This window comes from Protopterus annectens, chromosome 2.part1, assembly GCF_019279795.1.
Source record: "Protopterus annectens isolate FY-2018-M chromosome 2.part1, PAN1.0, whole genome shotgun sequence".
NCBI lineage: Eukaryota > Metazoa > Chordata > Ceratodontiformes > Protopteridae > Protopterus > Protopterus annectens.
Genome location: NC_056729.1, coordinates 1,963,987,133 through 1,964,004,166, shown reverse-complemented (window position 1 = coordinate 1,964,004,166; position 17,034 = coordinate 1,963,987,133). Strand labels below are relative to the sequence as shown.

At 44.2% G+C, this 17,034-nt stretch overlaps 1 protein-coding gene across 1 annotated transcript in view; it reads left to right on the top strand.

The window, feature by feature from the left end:
- The window catches only part of SREK1 (splicing regulatory glutamic acid and lysine rich protein 1), a 1,533,788-nt gene that overhangs the window by 1,194,435 nt on the left and 322,319 nt on the right, over window positions 1-17,034 (top strand). The window lies entirely within an intron of this gene.

The following is a 17,034-nucleotide window of genomic DNA, read 5'->3' as shown; positions in this document are numbered from 1 at the left end:
CCTCAAGGAGGCATACCTGCATGTCCCTATCAGACAAAATTGCAGAAGATACCTCAGATTCTTAGCAGGTTCAATGCATTACCAATTCTCTGCACTGCTCTTTGGCTTATCTACTGCACCCAGGGTCTTTACAAAATGCCTGTCACCAGTAATTGCATTTTGCAGACAAAAAGGAATTCAAATTTACCCATACTTGGACGACTGCCTTATTCAAGCAGAGAGCAAAGACATTCTTCTAAAGCATCTGGCGTTTGTAAAAAGACTGCTAATTTGCCTAGGGTACACAGTAAACGAAAAGAAATCAAAACTAGTGCCCTCACAAGAGCTAATATTCCTGGGTGCCAGCTTAAATACAACGGCCCAGGTGGCATATCTCACGCCAGACAAGCAAGGACAACTGACTCAATATTTCCAGTTGATGGCAACAAAAACCCAACTCCCTGCAAGAAAAATTCTGCAGGCCTTGGGTTACATGGCATCTTGCATACTACTAATTCCATATGCCAAACTGCATATGAGGAAACTACAGTTGTACCTAAAGAGTGTCTGGTCTCAACACTGTCACAGTTTGGAAACCGTAATACCACTTATTCATTGCCTTCAACAGGAGTTTCGATGGTGGATTCAAGCCTGTCACCTCAACAAGGGACGGCCTTTCACTCAACCCACAGCCAGGCAAACACTGACAACAGATGCTTCGGATTACACTGGGGAGCACACATGGCAGGAAAATGTATTCAGGGCAAGTGGACCACAGAACAAAGGCATCTTCACATCAATCAAAAAGAGATGCTAGCTGTACAAAATGCCCTTATAGCTTTCAAGGACCTTCTGCAACCAGGACAACTACTACTAAAGACAGACAACACCACAGTATGTGGTACATAAACAAGCAAGGGGGCACACATTCATATCCCCTTTGCAGACAAGCCATGACCTTGTGGAACACAGCTATAACCTATCAAGTTCATCTGCAAGCACAATTCCTGCCAGGAGAGAAAAACACACTGGCAGACGACTTCAGCAGAAACATCATGGATCCGCACGAGTGGAAATTACATCCACAAATGTTCAGGATGATAACACAGAAATGGGGGATCCCGGACATAGATCTGTTCACATCCCCAATGAATTACCAGCTACAGAAATTCTGCACAAGGACCTATCACCCACAAGCATGGAAAGTGGATGCCCTCTCATTCAGCTGGAAAAATTTACAAGTATACGCATTCCCACCAATATCTCTCCTTTCAAAGGTACTCATAAAAGCCAAGCAAGAAGGGCCAAAGATGATCCTGATTGCCCCAGACTGGCCACGCCAGCACTGGTACCCAGTCTTAAAGAACTTAGCACAAGGACCACCATGGATTTTGCCTCAGATCTCAGCTTCTGACTCAGTTAAACAATCAGATACTTCACGGCCAGCTCAAGACTTTAAACCTGGCTGCATGGCAGATTCCTTAGTCAAGCAAACAATGCCTCTCTCCAAAGCTGTGATGGATGTCATTATGGAGGCCAGAAGGCCTAGCACTAGGAAAGCCTATTCGGATAAATGGAAGAGATTCTGTGCCTGGAACCAGGCTCACAGCCTTGACCCTCTTGTCCCAAACATTCCTCAGATTCTACAATACTTGACTGAGATGCTGGACAAAGGCCTCTCCTTTTCATCCATTAAGATCCATGCCTCTGCCATCTCTGCTCATTACAACACAGATCCACCAATTTGTTCCCATCCTTTGCTAAAACAGTACCTGAGAGGGGCTAAAAACATAAGACCGCCCCGTAGAGCACCAACTCCAACTTGGGACCTCAACTTCGTCTTGGAAAAATTAACTTTACCTCCTTTTGAGCCAGCTTACTCGGCAGACTTAAAATATGTCTCTTGGAAAACTGCTCTGCTCCTGGCAATTACCTCGGCTCGAAGAGTTTCAGAATTGCAGGCACTAATGGCAGTGGAACCTTTCATCATTTTCCACCAAGACAGGGTGTCTTTAAGAACAAATCCTACCTTTATGCCAAAGGTGGTATCAAGTGTGGCTCTAAACTAAACTATTCACTTGCCAACTTTTTATCCAAATCCACAGAACAAAGGGGAGAGACTACTGCATTCCTTGGACATACACAGGCAGTTACGCTTCTACTTGGACAAAACAAAAGCTTTCAGAAAAACTGCACAATTATTTGTTGCATATGCTGCAGGAACACAGGGAAAAGCCATTTCAAAACAGACCATTTCAAAATGGATAGGGCATTGTATACGTTTCTGCTATACACATCATGGGAAAACTGCACCTAACAGCATTGGGTCTCATTCCACCAGGGCAACAGCCACTTCAACTGCCTACCTCAGACGAGTACCTACCAAGGGCATTTTGGAAGCAGCGACTTGGAGTTCTGTACATACCTTCACCAAGCATTATTATCTGCCTCTTTACTCTAAATCCAGAGCTGGCTTTGCCACTGCAGTTCTGCAGGGCCTTATAGCCACCCCTAATGCCTTACAGAACCAGCCACCCTACCTCAGCTTTGGGATTCTACCAAAGTGTAATGATTGCAGCAGTGTAACACGATGAACGTAGTATAGATGTTCATTGTGCATACAGCTGCAGTCATAACAGATGGGTTATCCTGCCATCAGGCGGGTCCTCGGTTGGCCGAATTCCAAAGTCTAGGTCCGGCGTCTGTTGTCGTCGCTTCTTCCCTGACGTCAGTGCGGCAGAGGTATAAAAGAGGCAGCCGATGCCATTTTCTTCAGTCTTTCTTGCCACGCGGTGCCCGAAGCAGAAGCAGTTCGCAAGTGCCAGTCGGCCAGCTCCTGAGATTTACGAAAGTATTTCAGCCGAAGTCTTCTTGAAAGCTAAGTACCCCATTGGGGAAACTTTTCTTGCCTCAGATCGATGTCAAAGTTAATAATTGCATTTCATGTGGGAAGCAAATACCGCATAAGGATTTCCACTCTTTCTGTATACCTTGTTTAGGCCCAGACCACGATGTCTCGGCCTGCCGTTTTTGTGCTAGATTCAACAAGCGCACTATTAAGCGTCGGGCGGAGTTCGCCCTTCACTTTTTTGGCAAAAAATTTAATTATATTATGTCGTCGGATACTCCAACTACAGTTTTGAGCAAAAACGCAAAGATAAGGACCGACATATGAGGTCTGCACCACCTGCTGAAACCACGCTAAGGCCGACTACCGGTTCTCCGGTACTCAGCGAGGCGCCTATGCAGCCCCTGAGTACCGATGACAATACATTACCGGTGTCTTCAGTACCTGAGGTCGCAGGCTCCTTGGCCCCCATTCCTACTACAGATACCGACGCCACTCCTGGCGGGGAAACTCAGAATTTAGACAGGCCTGCCATTTCTCAAGGGGTCTTCAGGCCTTTCTCCTTCTCTATTAAAGCCTTCACTAAATCTAAAGCAGCCATGAAAACCAAAAAACAGGTTCCTCAGACCCCCTCTCAAGGCACCATGCCTAAAAAACAGATGCTTAAAATGGCTGAGGATTTGATTACTCTTATCAGGGGTTCTCAACCTCCCTCTGACAAAAGACCCAGATTAGAGGAAGACTACCCTTCCTCAGATCAAGCTTCTATTACCTCAGAACTATCTGAGGACTAGGATTATGCCTATTCTCCATTCGAAGACTCTGATGCAGAGGAGTCTATTCCCTCGGTTTCCCCCCTGAGGACTTCTCTTTTGGGGAAACCCTGCATACATTGTGGGAACACTTTCACTGGGAAGGCCAAGATTACTCAGATTCCAAGAAAAGGCTCAGGGAATTTCTTCTGCTCCCCCAGCATAGGCCTCTGGCTAGCCCTCCTGTTTTAGATATATTGGATGATGTGTACACAGAAGCCAGCCTTAATCCAGATTCTTTGCCTCCAGCTGCTGTTAAACCAGACAGGTATTACCGGGTTCCTGATTCTCACCAGTTCCTATATAAAAGCCATACTGCTGACCCAGAAACAATTTCACAGGGTCCCAAGGGAATTAAGGCCTCTACTGCTAAAAACCCATTACCTTCACAGAGAGATTCCAGAGCTTTAGAAAGGTAAAAAAGGTATAAATAGAGGCTTTTAAATGTTATATGTACTGTCTGATGAAGCGTAGTGGTGACTACGCGAAAGCGCTTACAGTTAATAAAGGTTCTTTGCTGATTCTATACTGGATTTTTTACTGGAAAAGTGAAGTTGTCGTTTTGGCTTTGCCGATTTGAATGCCTTGATTTTTATGAACTTTGAGTCATCCATAGAACTTCCCAACTGCCTTTTACAGCTTCGTGGTGAGAGAGCCTGGTTGTTATCAGCTTTAGAAAGGTGGGGGAAAAAGGTGTACACCTCGGCCACTTTAACCATGAGGGCATTAAACTGTCAATTCCATATGTTAAAGTATCAACAGTTTTTGATATCTCAGCTGAAAAGCAAGATGACACAACCAGAACAATCAGATTTAAAAGAGTTGCAGGATTTGTTGCATGGTGCAGAGCAAGTGGGTAAACATACCTTGCAGTGTGGTTTTGATGCTTTAGAGGCCTCATGTAGAGCTGCTGTTACGGGGTCTGTTATATGTAGGCATGCTTGGCTCAAAGAGCAAACCTTACCAGATCATGTCAAAGCTAAATTATTAGATGCATCTCTTCAAAAAGATGTATTGTTTGGTGTTAAAGCTGAGGAGGTGCTAAAGAAAATAGAGGAAAAAGCGAAATCAATGCAAACAGTGAAAGATTTCCTGCAGGTACAGCCTCCACGTTTCAGCAGAAACTGGCCTTCAAAAAATTGGTCCTTTCCAGCCACAGGCAGACCTCAAAGGGGCAGATACAGGTGTCCAAGGGGTAGAGGGCAACCTCAAGGATCTTTCAGAGCCAGACAGTGGCAAGCACCAACCCCAAGAGGTGGAGAAGATAGATCACAGTCTTTTAGAAAACAGACACAATGACTTCCCCCTACACCTGCCAAGCAAAGCTTTAATGGCAGCACCTTTGGGCGGAAAACTGACGTTATTCTCAAAAAATTGGCATATTGTTACAAAAGACAAATGGATTCTGGACATTATAGACAGAGGCTACAAGTTCCACTTTCACACCCTTCCAAAAATGAGAGGCATGCCAAACCTGCCACAAAATCAAAGGGCAGAGGCACAAAAACAAATTTCAGCTCTTATGGACATGAAAGCAATTCAAGAGGTACCTGCAAAAGAACAAGGTCAAGGGTTTTATTCCAGACTATTCCTGGTACCAAGGAAAGACAAAGATTGGAGACCTATCTTAGACCTATCCATCCTAAACACATATCTACAGGTGCCAAAATTCAAGATGCTCATATTACAGCAGCTTCTTCCCATGCTGGGCAAGGAGTCTTGGCTGGTAACATTGGACCTCAAGGAGGCATACCTGCATGTCCCTATCAGACAAGATTGCAGAAGATACCTCAGATTTCTTGCAGGTTCAACCCATTACCAATTCTCTGCATTGCCCTTTGGCTTATCTACTGCGCCCAGAGTGTTTACGAAATGCCTGGCATCAGTAATCGCCTTCTGCAGACTACAAGGGATACAGATCTACCCATATCTGGACGACTGCCTGATCCAAGCAGACAGCAAGGACATACTACTGCAACACCTGGCGTTTGTAATAAAACTGTTGAACTTCTTGGGATACACAGTCAACAAAAAGAAATCAGAACTAATACCCAAATCTACCCATATCTGGATGACTGCCTGATCCAAGCAGACAGCAAGGACATACTACTGCAACACCTGGCGTTTGTAAGAAAACTGTTGAACTTCTTGGGATACACAGTCATCAAAAAGAAATCAGAACTAATACCCTCTCAACAAATAATTTTCCTGGGTGCCAGCTTGGATACAACCACCCAGATGGCCTACCTCACGCCAGACAAGCAAGGGCAACTGTCTCAATTCTTCAGAAAAATGGCAACTTACACCAGGCTAACTGCAAGGAAAGTCCTGCAGGCTCTGGGATTCATGGCATCTTGCATCCTACTAATCCCATGTGCAAAGCTGCATATGAGGAAACTTCAATGGTACCTAAAAAACTTATGGTCTCAACACAGCCACAGCTTGGAAGCAATTATACCACTCATTCCATGCCTTCAAAAGGAATTTATGTGGTGGGCTCAAGCTTGCCAAAGAAACATAGGTCTTCCTTTCTGTGTACCTCAAGCAACTCAAATCATCACAACAGATGCCTCAGACTACGCCTGGGGAGCACACATGACAGATCAGTGCATTCAGGGAAAATGGACCCGAAAAGAGAAGCACCTTCACATCAACCAAAAGGAAATGCTAGCCGTGCAAAAGGCTATTATGACCTTCAAAGACCTACTGCATCCAGGCCAGCTATTGATAAGGACAGACAACACGACAGTGATGTGGTACATAAACAAACGGGGAACTCATTCATACCCCCTGTGCAGGCAAGCCATGACCCTATGGAACACAGCACTGGAATTGCAAATTCAACTACAGGCACAATTCCTGCCAGGGAAGGAAAACACACTGGCAGACAACCTAAGCAGAAATATGACAGATCCACACGAATGGAAGTTGCATCCTCAAGTTTTCACAAAGATAACTCGGGCATGGGGACAGCCAGACATAGATCTCTTTGCTACCCACAGAAATTGCCAGTTGAAAACATTTTGTTCAAGGACCTATCATCCACAGGCCTGGAAAGTGGACGCACTTTCCTTCAATTGGGCAACATTGACAGTCTATGCCTTCCCGCCTTTTCCTCTGCTGCCCAAAGTTCTATTAAAAGCCAGAGCAGAGAGGCTGAAAATGATTCTCATTGCTCCAGACTGGCCAAGACAACACTGGTATCCGCTCCTGAAGAGCCTGACACATTCCCCACCATGGATCCTACCTCTAGTTCCTCTTCTGTTGTCCCAGCACAACTACAAAACCCTTCACAGCCAGCTCAAAACTCTAAATCTAGCTGCATGGAGAATTCCTTGATTTCCCAACAGTTTCTCCTCTCCAAGGAGGTGCAGGATGTCATCTTGGAGGTCAGAAGACCTTCTACTAGAAAGGCCTACTCCGCCAAATGGAAACTATTTTGTGCCTGGAATCAAGAAAAGGGACAGAATCCTTGGGTAATAAATATACCTCAAATTTTACAGTACCTAGCTGAGATGTTAAACAATGGACGTTCCTTCTCCTCCATCAAGATCCACGCTTCAGCCATTTCTGCACAATACAACACAGATCCTCCTTTATTCTCTCATCCTCTCTTAAGGCAGTTCCTCAGAGGGGCAAAGAATATAAAACCCTCACGGAAACCACCAGTCCCTGCTTGGGACCTCAACTCAGATTGGAAAAGCTGACCCTTCCTCCCTTGAGCCAGCTTCTTCAACAGAGTTACAGTACTTGTCATGGAAAACAGCCTTTCTTCTGGCTATCACCTCAGCTCGCAGGGTTTCGGAGCTACAGGCCCTCATGGCTGTGCAACCATTCATCATTTTCCATCAGGACAGAGTTTCCTTACGAACCAACCCTACATTTATGCCAAAGGTAGTATCCAGTGTAGCTTTGAATCAGACTATCCACTTTACCTACCTTTTATCCTAATCCACAAAACAAAGGGGAAAGACTACTACATTCCTTGGACATTCACAGACAACTTCGTTACTATTTGGACAGGGCAAAGCCTTTCAGGAAATCTGAGCAACTCTTTGCGTCCTGTGCTGCAGGTGCTCATGGAAAGGCTATTTCCAAACAGACAATTTCAAAATGGATAGCCCACTGCATACGCTTTTGTTACTCATTTCATGGAAAAACTGTGCCTGCATGCATCAGATCCCACTCCACCAGAGCCACAGCTACCTCTGCAGCCTTCCTCAGGGGGGTCCCTTCCAAGGACATTTTGGAAGCAGCCACCTGGAGTTCAGTGCACACTTTCTCCAAGCACGATCACCTCCCACTATACTCAAAATCTAGAGCGGGCTTTACCACAGCAGTCCTGCAGGGCATCCTAGCCCCTCCTAGTTCCACTTAGTGCCTACCACCCTTACTTAGCTTTGGGATTCTACCCATCTGTTATGACTGCAGCTGTATGTACGATGAACATAGTACAGTTTTGTACCTACCATAAATGTAGATGTTCGAATGCTCATACAGCTGCAGTCCAGGTTTCCCTCCCTCCATCCCCTCTTAGGACAGGCCTTATGACAAACACTTTTCATATAACCTTTTTGGGGTATTCTTTTATGGTGTATTTGCTTGCAACTACTGTTTTTGATTTATCAACATTGCATCTTTGCATAACATTGTTTGCCTTCCTTCTGGGGGCACCTGACATCTGGGGCAAGAAAAACTGAAGAAAATGGCGTCGGCTGCCTCTTTTATACCTCTGCCGCAGTACTTTTTGTACCTACCATAAATATAGATGTTCGAGTGTATACACTGCTGCAGTCCAGGTTACCCTCCCTCCTTCCCCTCTTGCTTGTTGGTACTTACCCTAGTATTCTACCCTTTGCTACCTATGGGGAGTATTTGCTGTTAACAAAGTATTTGTTTGCTTTTCTTGTGTATGTTTTATTAGCAATTTACATTGCCTACCTTTTTGGGTGCACCTGACATTTGGGGTAAGAAAAACTGAAGAAAATGGCATCGGCTGCATCTTGTATACCCCTGGTGCACTGACGTCAGGGAGGAGGCGACAGCAACCGATGCCGGACCAGGATTTTGGAACTCGGGCCGACTGTGGGACCGCCTGATGGCAGTATAACACAAGTGTAATGACTGCAGCAGTGTATACACTCTAACATCTACATTTATGCTAGGTACAAAACTGTACTTTTTACAGCGTCCTGGACTCATAAATTCCTTTTTAAGAACGCTCTGCTGACCCAGAGGTTGTCACTCCAGGCCCCAAGGAGTTAGGGCCAGTACTTCAAAAAAACTCACTACCTACAAACAAAGAAAGCAGGGCCCTTGACAGATTTGGTAAGATATCAATCAAGTATTTTGGAAAAAATGAAGCAAAATATTTCCTCCCTGGAGGATAAAAACACCTCCAAGGAATTACCGGATCTCTGCCATTCCATTTCCGGGGTTGCTAGACACTTCTTATACTGCAGATATAATGCCCTAGAGACAGCTTCCTGAACAGCTGTCTCTGGCTCAGTCATGAAGACATGCTTCACTTGGGGAACAGACGTTACCCGAGCTTGTCAAATTTAAACTGTTAGATACACCCCTGAATAAGGATGGTGGATAAAGCAAAATCCATGCACAACAGTCAAGGACTTCCTCCAAGTCCAGCCTTCTGGTTTCAGTAGGAATTTCCCCACTAAGCATTGGTCCTTTTCCTCCCAATCAGAATCTAGTCAGAGGAAAACTTGAAGGGAAAGGCCTCGTAGGCAGCAACAGAAATCATAGAGGGGCAAGCCAGTGATCCTCAGGAACACCCAGGCCAGGGAGTTCTCGGCCACAGGGCCCTAGCAGAGATCAGCAATGACTCACTACACTCCCTTCCCCCTGCCCCCTCCCCCATCAACTCCGGGCAAGATAGGAGGAAGACTTTCCCTATTCAAGGAAAACATGGGCATCACCTCTGACATGTTGGTTCTGAAAGTAATCTCAAAAGGCTACAAACTCACTTTCAAAGAACCATTAAGATTCTCATGCTACTACCCGTTGGTTCTGGAAGTAATTTCAAACTGTTACAAACTCACATTCGAGGAAACATTAAGATTCTCAGGCTATCCCAAAGTGCCACAAAACTAAAGGACAGAGGACATTTCCCAAATCAAAAACCTGTGCTCTCAGGGCTCTGTGGAACCAGTACCAAGACCACTAGATAGGAAAAGGATTTTACTCCAGGCTATTCCTGGTCCCCAGGAAATAAGGCTATTGGTGCCCTGTCCTGGATCTCTCCATCCTCACTCTGTTCCTCTAGTCTCAAAATCCAAAGTGCTTACTCTTCAAAAGCTTCTTCCCATGATCACACCTCAGGCTCTAATGGTTAACTTGGGCATGAAAGGCGCCTACTTGCACATCCCTATAGAAGAATCCTGCAGAAGTTTTCTTCACTTCAGAGCAGGTACCAGTCACTTTAAATTCTCTGCACTTCCCTTTGTGTTGTCTACTTCTCCCAGGGTCTTCACCAAATGCCTGGCTGCTGTGATCGCCTTCTGCAGAACAAGAGGCATCCAAATTTACCCTTATCTGGATGACTGGCTCATTCAGGCCACAAGTCATTCCAAGTTCCTCAAGTGTCTGGCTTTCATCCAGATCCTACTCTCTTCTCTAGGGTTCATTGTAAACCTCAGCAAATCCAACACAAACTCTTCCACCAGGTTAGTGTTCCTGGGGACTCTGCTGGATTCTTCCCTCCAGAAGGCCTTCCTTCCCCCACACAAGGCTTCCTTCTTAACCCAGTACTTCCAGGACATTTTGCAGAGGCAGTGCCTCTCAGCCAGGGAATTCCTCAAAGCACTAGGCTACACAGCACCCCGTATACCAGTGATCCCTCTGGCCAGGCTACACATGAGGAAACTTCAGAGGTATCTCAAGAATGTGTGGTGCCAGCACACTCAGCTTCTGGAGACAGAAATCAACCTAAATGTCCTATTCCAATGTTGCAGTATTCCATATGTGGATTTACTTTTCTTGCTTCGCGTATATCCGGCCAGTATGCAAAAGTTTTCAGTCCCTATATGGTTTGTGGGACGTCTGATGTGGCTCAAGGAACATGGGCCATATAAGTGACATCTGCACGGACCAGCTCTCAGAACTTCTCAGCTGCCAGTCGTACGCCAGGTGTTCTGGCTGCCTCAGGGAGGAATTGGCAAGGTGGGTATTGGCATATGGACAGAACCAGGGTCTCCCCTTCAGGTTCATACCTCAGGGCTAAACCTTAACCACAGATGCATCGGACACAGCCTGGAGAGCCCATTTCCAACATCTCCTATCCCAGGGTAAATGGGAAGAACAGTTCAGGCACAAGGACATAAACTGGAAAGAATTGATTGCAGTACAGAAGGGCATGCTGGCGTTCAGATATCACTGGATGCCAGGGGTGATTCTTATCAAAACAGACAACAGTCATGTGGTGCATGACTCCTACCCGGGTCTATATTACAACATCGAACAAATGAAATATTGAACGGCCTAAAGGCCAAAAATGCCGGACCTTGAACTTGCTGTTGTGGGGGGCTGCGTGCCCCCCGCTGATGTTGATAGGAACCCCTCCTACCCTCTTTGCCGGCTGGCATTGTAGATCTGGGAGACGGCCAATGCTATGGGGTTGTACTTGATGGGTCAGTACCTTTCTGGGGCAACACTCGAGCAGACTGCCTCAGGAGACACTTAATGGATCCCACAAGTGGCAGCTGTATCGGGAAACAGTTCTCAGCATAGTCCAGAAATGGGGATCCCCTCAAATAGACCACTTTGCCACCAACAAAAATACTCAGTTAAAAAGTTTCTGTTCCAGGAGCAAACTTCACATAGCCTGGAGAACATATCCCTTCTTCCTCTGAAGCCACTTGTTTCTTTATGCATTTCCTCCCTTGCCTCTCTTTTCAAGGGTGGTCCTAAAAATCAGGGAAGAAGGACTGAAGGTCATCCTGATAGCTCCAGATTCATCAAAATTCTGCCCGAACAATCCCTGAGTAGTCAGGTGCTTAAAATCCTCAAAGAATCTAGACGATCCAGTACTAGGAAAACATACTTTGCCAAGTGGAAAAGATTCTCTGTTTGGTGTCCTCAACAAGGCCTCGACCCTGTCTGAACCAATATTTCAGCCTTTTTGGAGTACCTGGGTATCTTAATGGATGGAAGAATAGGCCTTTGTCCACAGAGGTCCACGTGTCTGCCATATCAGCCCATATCCCTATTCTTTCTCCAATTTTTTACCACCCCCTAATGAAACCGTTCCTTAGGGGAACGCTGCAAGTCAGACCTCCCAGGAGGTAGCCCACCCCTCCTTGGGGCCTCAACTTTGTCATAGAAAAATTGACCTTGCCTGCCTTTGAACCAGCTGCTTCTGCTAGTTTAAAATCCTTTATCTGGAAGACTGCCCTTTTACTGACTGTCTGCCTGACTGCCGTTTTACCACCACCCAAAATAACTTCAAAAAATGTCACATTTAGATACCACAAACATATATGTAGTCACATCAGAACAATAGCAAACATTGCCAAAAAAATCTTTACAAGTTGGGACATACACCCGAATCCTGGACCCAACACCCATACTTCATCCAATTCTCAAACACCACATATACTTAATATACCTCATAAAAACCCTGACTTATAGTTTCTAAACTTAAATGTTAGAAGTCTACTAAATAAAGTTCATGAACTAGAGGCTGTCCTATTGCATTATTCCCCCAAAATAGTGATCCTAATAAAGACCTGGATTAAACCCCATAACTCGGACGACGAAATTACACCTTCAGGGTATAATCTACTTCAAGCAGACAGAATTGGCAAAACAGGAGGTGGAGTAGCTGCACTTTTCAAAAACAGCCTAACTGTAACACCTTTAAATCTGCAAATATCTATCCCTAACTAATACTGACCTATTTCTTGCCAAATTACAAATTAATGCTAACAAGCACATAACTGTAGTAACCATTTACATCCCACCAGGCAATAATATTTCCACCACTGAACACATCCTTCAGTGTATCTCTAATAACATCACCCAAGAAACTATTATCATAGGTGATCTTAATACTGACTGGTTTACCCATAACTCTAACAGCCATATTAATCTCCATGCCTTCTCACAAATTATCCAGTTCCCTACCAGAAGAGACAAAAAAAATCTAACAAGTACTCTATTTTCAACTAGGCCCTAACAAACAAACCCTTCCATTATCAGTATGCTGGCTATTTATCCAACAACATAACTGATCACATACCTACTTAACTCAGGCAGCACATTAACCCTACTAAGCACAGTTTATATTGTCAAACCGATAATAAGAAACATTTTAAACTACAGGAAATATACACTCTAAAACACAGTAAATGGATCCCACTGAAGACTTCACCCTTAGATGCAGCAGTATACTTTCTTCAATATACTCAACAGTGTGGCACCCTCTAGAACAGCTCGTGTCAAAGCAAATTCTGACCCATGGCTTACTACTTAAACAAAAACCCTCCTTAAGCAATGGGACAAGGCCTGGATCTCCTGGCATACTAGCAAAACTCTACCCGATCGTATAACTCATCAACAACTTAGGAATAAAGTTAAACACCAAATCAAGCTAGACAAAAAGAACTATTACACTAACATGCAAATTAAGTATCAAAATAACCCAAAAAAATTCTGGGCTACTATCAAAAACGGACTTAATCCCGGACAAACCACAAGCCTCTCCCCACCTTGCCAAATAACTCTGAAACCACCTCTTAACAGTTTAACAAATACTTTACAGAAAGCATTCTTGCACTAACCAGAGATAACCCAAATAACCTACAAACAACTAACAGTCTAAATAACAGTAATACTTCTCATTTCAACCCATTCCCACCAAAACCATAAAAAAACTTCTAAACAAATTTAAGCCAACTATAACTGCAGCTAATAACTTACAGCAGAGTTCCTAAAAAACTGCAGCTGAGGCTGTCTTATCCCATATCAGTACTGATTAACTGCTGTATTTCTGAAAACTGTGGCCCTACCATCTGGAAAATTTCTTATCCCCCTACATAAAGGTAGTAAATCAACCGAACTAATTATTGCCCCCTAGCTATCCTATTCCCCACTTTCAAAACTCTTGGAGAAATGTATACATTCCCAACGTATGAGATCTCTCATCCAGTAAATTTCTGTAAAGGCCTGTTTTGTTTTGTCCTGAAGTTGTTGCATGGTAGGGTCTGAATCACAGCCTTCTCCCAACATGGATTTAGACTGTCCCATAGTACAACCACTGCTCTACTTAGCTTTACCATCACCATAAACTAGTACAGGAATGAGGGAAATGGTCTCATCAGTTTTCTTGGATATGTCTAAAGCCTTTGACACAGTCTCTCACAACAAACTTCTAACTGCTCTCTCGGACCTGAAGATACACCCTTCATGTGTCTCATGGTTCCATAGTTACTTAACAGGTCATTGGCAGGCAGTTAAGTAGCAATATGACCTCTCCGTACTTCTCCCTGTTACCCTTGGGGTCCCACAGGGCTCCATGCTTGGCCTTTTTCTCTTCATTATTTTCACTAATAACCTCATCTCAGCCACCTCACTTGCCACCATTGTCCAACATGCAGATGATTCAGACCCTACCACGCAACAACATAAGGACAAAGCACAACATGCCTTTACAGAAATTGAAACATGGCTAGCTAACTCCCAACTTATTCTTAACTCCAAGAAAACAAAACTCATCTTTCAACCTACCAGACCACTAGATTCCCCCACCCCACAGTTCCACATCACAGCTAATAACACAATGATTACACCTGAACCAACCACCAAACTACTGTATTTGCTACTAGATCATTACACAGGTCATATCACTGTCTTAGGACTCAAAAAAAACTCTCCTGGCTTGAACCACCTCAGCTTCTTGCATACAACCAGTTAGTCATGGCCCACAAATTACTCTATAACCCCGAAAAAACTCCAACTCTCCAAAGCTTAAGGTAAAGCTTACCTTACTCTAACACTCAAACACTACGTTCATCAAATAAATCTTTAATACAAGTCTCTAAAACTAACCACACAACAGGAGACTCCTTATATTCTTCCTATAGCTCAAAAAATCTGGAACTCCCTCCCCCATAATATTAGAACCAGTGACAACACATACCAGTTTAAAAAAAACTTCTCAAAAATGATCTGACACTTGGCTGTGCTCGTATAACACCCCTGGCTGATCTCCTTATATCAATAAGTACACTCTCCATTAATTATTCAGCCTGTCTCTTGGACAGTGATCTTATTTGTATTATGATTTTTCTTTTTATTCCTAAATATGTGATAAATTTAGAATTATTTTCCCTTTATAAATGTAAATTAATATTCATAGGTTCTGTTAATATCACTGTTAAAATCCATATCTGATATTGCATTTGCTGTTAGACTTGCTGTATGTACTGTAACTTATGTTGTATATATTGTTTGTCATGCTGTGTTTACTGTTACTAATGTATGTACTGTCACTTTTTGTGGAGCGTTTCTTCCCGGGCCTCTGCAGAAAATGGGCTCTTCCCATTTGGACTTTCCCTGTAAACAAATGTAAAATAAGTAAATAAATAAATCACCTCAGTTTAGAGGGTCCCTGAGTTGCAAGCTCTCATGGCAGTGGAGCCCTTTCTTGTCTTCCACCCAGAGACAGTTTCACTCAGAACTAATCCTTCCTTTATGCCCATTGTGGTCACGGACACTTCCTTGAACCAAGCCATACACTTGCCTACCTTTTTCTCTAAGCAACAGAACCAAGGGGGAAAGAATCCTTCACTCCTTGGATGTACACAGGCAACTTCGCTACCACCTTGACATGACTAAAACTTTCAAAAAGTTAGAAGTGTTCGTTTCCTTTGCCTTGGGCTCTGAAGGAAAACCAGTCTCCAAGCAAACTATCTCTAAGTGGCTCTCCCACTGTATTTCCTTTTGTTACACTTAGCACAGCAAAAATTCCCCTGAATCTGTTAGGACCCACTTGGGCCACTTCTACCTCCACTGCTTTCCTGAGGGGAGTGCCTACCAAACACATTCTGGAAGCAGGTGTATACCTTTTACCAAGCATTACCACCTGTCAGCCTTCAAATCCAGAGCAGGATCTGCCCACAGCCATCTTGCAGGGCATCCTCTCTACCCATTAAGGCACCTTTCACCCTCATCTCAGCTTTGGGAATCATCCTACAAGTCAGGACTGCAACAGTGAAGCATGACAAACATAGTACAGTTGTGTACACAACATAAATGTAGATGTTGACATGTATTCACTGTTGCAGTCTTCTTTCCCTCCCTTCATTCCCCCCCATTCTCCTTACAATAACAAGCTTTTTTTCACTGTCATCCTCTTCCAGCGGACTCTCTGCAGGGATGCCCTACAGGTCCCCTTCCTCTTTACCTGGTCCCTTGCTTAAGATTCATCTGTGGGGCTCCTACCTTCTAGGGACAAGAAAAAAGTGATGTCATGGCATCGGCTGGCTCCCTTTATATCCAGCTGTCCTGATGTCAAGGTGGGGCATCTACCAGCTCAGGAAGGAGGGAGTTTTTTTGCTGGGGTAGTCGGGCCAGCCAAGGGCTTCTGAAGCAGGAAATTCCACAAGTCAAGACTGCAGCAGTGAATACACTCAAATATCTACATTTATGGTAAGAGTACACAACTGTACATTTGGTAAGTTCTTACACAACTTTGCTTTTCAAAAGTCTTGCTTTCCAGGCGGCTATCCAATTGCATTTCCTTTGCCTATTCTGTGCACAATCGACCGTTACCTTGCAAGCCCGAAGCTCATTCTGCTAGATCATTTTCCACATCTGCATCTTTTTACGAAATTCTTCATTTGAAGTCTCCTCTGGCAATCTGGTCCACATTGCATAACTTTGTCAGGCATTATGAACTGGTTGTTATTTCAAAGTCTGGAGCTTAATTTAAAGCCACTATCCTCAACAGTCCCCTGTTATGATTCCAGTCAAGTTTTACTGGTAGCTTGGGATTCTGACCCATCACTTAGCTTGGATGGACAGGATGAAAAGGATATGGTAGTTATGTAGTTGATGGATCCTTTCATCTACATCCATCTGATATGAAATCCACCCCACCCCACCCCTTGAAATTATCTTTTTCTAGAGCGATTGGAAGATCATTATCGGCCTTCTTCAGTTGCGGTCATTTCTAGCCAAGCTTTCTTTTGCTCTTGCAACAGACTTGATCTGCTGTAGGTAGGTAGCTAGCTGTGCGCTCAAGGCTGCAGCACTAGTTTTGCCGACTGGATCCAGCAAAAGCAGCACAAAGACCCAGCAGCCATTTCAGATGGACAGGATGAATGAATGCAGCACTATGGTAAGTACATAACTACCTTTCATCCAGTACAACTAAAA